Consider the following 2,816-nt stretch of genomic DNA (forward strand, 5'->3'; position numbering starts at 1 on the left):
TGCATGGGACCTAAACATGCACCCAAGGACACATGCATGTATAATTTTTCTAGCCATTTTCGTGAACTGGAGCGTGTATTTGTACTTCAGATTTGAATTATGGACATTAAATGCTTAGGAAACTCAATTAATGTATAAAAAGGCCAAATGAACCCTAAATAAGTTTAAATTTTAGCATGGAAATCATGTTGTTCCATGTTGCCCTTAGAAGTAAATACAAGGCGAAAAGAGGGAGCGACTATGTTTCACCACAAGGGGAACACGTTTCCCAATCGTAACCATCAGACTTCCTTGAGAGAAGCTCTGGTTTGTGAGAGGTTTGTAATAAAGCTTGGCCCAAATTTACGGGGATTTAAAACCAAGATTCCAATGTTTGAGGATGAGCCAGGACGCCGGTACGGTTGTAATTTGTTCCTGTTCCTGGCATGGGACCTAATTAAACATGCACCCAAGGACACATGCATGTACAATTTTTCTAGCCATTTTGGTGAACTTGAGCATGTATTTGTAGTTCAGATTTGAATTATGGACATTAAATGCCTATGAAACTCAATTAGTGTATAAAAAGGCCAAACGAACCCTGAATAAGTTTAAATTTCAGCATGGATATCATGTCGTTCCATGTTGCCTGTAGAAAAAAATACAAGGCGAAAAGAGGCCGTGATTACGTTTCGACAACAAGGGGAACACATTTCCATATTGGAACCACAAGGATTCTTGTTGAGAGAAGCTCCTATTTGTAACAGGTTCATAATAAAGCTTGGCCCAAATTGGACAATGTTCATAATAAAGCTCCAGTTCATCAATGTAATGTAGGAATGTATTCCAAATATAGGCATACATGCTTATGGAAAAGAACTTGCATGTCATCTTTTGTCCTACCCTCCCGTGGCAGCGGGGTCCTATTGGAAACTAAGGGATATTAACGCCTTCTTTTAATAGAGTACCGGACCATAGCATTAACACTTAGTGAATACATGAACTCCTCAAACTACGGTCATCACCGGGAGTGGTCCTGATTATTTTCACTTCGGGGTTGCCGGATCATAACACATAGTAGGTGACAATAGACTTGCAAGATAGGATCAAGAACTCACATATATTCATGAAAACATAATAGGTTCAGATCTGAAATCATGGCACTCGGGCCCTAGTGACAAGCATTAAGCATAGCAAAGTCATAGCAACATCAATCTTAGAACATAATGGATACTAGGGATCAAACCCTAACAAAACTAACTCGATTACATGGTAAATCTCATCCAACCCATCACCGTCCAGCAAGCCTACAATGGGATTACTCATGCATGGCGGTGAGCATCATGAAATTGGTGACGGAGGATGGTTGATGATGACGATGGTGACGGATTCCCCAATCTGGAGCCCCGAACGGACTCTAGATCTGCCCTCTCGAGGAAGATTAGGGCTTGGCAGCGGCTCCATATCATAAAACGCGATTAATCCTTCTCTCTGATTTTTTTCTCCCCGAAAGTGAATATATGGAGTTGGAGTTGAGGTCGATGGAGTACCAGGGAGCCCATGAGGTAGGGGGCGCGCCCAACACCCTCGTGGATAGGGTGTGGGCCCCCTGATGCTGATTGTTTCGCCAATATTTTTTATTAGTTCTAAAACATGTCTCCATGGATTTTCAGGTCATTCCGAGAACTTTTATTTCTGCACAAAAATAACACCATGGCAGTTCCACTAAAAACAGCGTCAGTCCGGGTTAGTTCCATTCAAATCATGCATGTTAGAGTCCAAAACAAGGGTAAAAGTGATTGGAAAAGTAGATACATTGGAGACATATCAACTCCCCCAAACTTAAACATTTGCTTGTCCTCAAGCAATTCAGTTGACAAACTAAAAGTGAGAAAGAAAAACTTTTACAAACTCTGTTTGATCTTGTTGTTGCAAATATGTAAAGCCAGCATTCATGTTTTGAGCAAAAGATTATGAACTAACCATATTCACGATAACATTCAGCTCTCACATTTACTCATATCAATGGCATAATCAACTAGCGAGTAATAATAATAAATCTTGGAGGACAACACTTTCTCAAAACAATCATAATATGATATAACAAAATGGTATCTCTTTAGCCCTTTCTGAGACCACAAAACATAAGTGCAAATTACCCCTGAAGATCAAGGACTGACTAGACATTGTAATTCATGGCAAATGAGATCCAGTCATAGTCATACTTAATGTAAATTAATAGCAATGCATGAAAATGACAACGGTGCTCTCCAACTGGTGCTTTTTAATAAGAGGATGATGACTCAACATAAAAGTAAATATATAGGCCCTTTGCAGAGGGAAGCAGGGATTTGCGGAGGTGCCAGAGCTTGAGTTTTGAAATAGATATAAATAATATTTTGAGTGGAATACTTTCATTGTCAACATAACAACCAAGAGATCTTAATATCTTCCATGATACATATATTATAGGCGGTTCCCAAACAGAATGGTAAATTTTATACTCCCACACCACCAACGAACATCAATCCATGGCTGGCCCGAAACAATGGGTGTCGTCCAACTAACAACAATCTTGGGGGAGTTTTGCTTGCATTTATTTTGATTTGATTTGAGCATGGGACTGGGCATCCTGGTTACCAGCCATTTTCTCGTGAATGATGAGCGGAGTCCACTCATCGTGAGAAAAACCCACCTAGCATGGAAGATATAGACAACCCTAGTTGATACATGAGCTATTCGAGCATACAAAACAGAATTTCATTTTAAGGTTTAGAGTTTGGCACATGCAAATTTACTTGGAACGGCAGGTAAATACCACATATAGGAATGTATGG

The sequence above is a fragment of the Triticum dicoccoides genome, chromosome 4B, assembly GCF_002162155.2.
Source record: "Triticum dicoccoides isolate Atlit2015 ecotype Zavitan chromosome 4B, WEW_v2.0, whole genome shotgun sequence".
Taxonomy (NCBI): Eukaryota; Viridiplantae; Streptophyta; class Magnoliopsida; order Poales; family Poaceae; genus Triticum; species Triticum dicoccoides.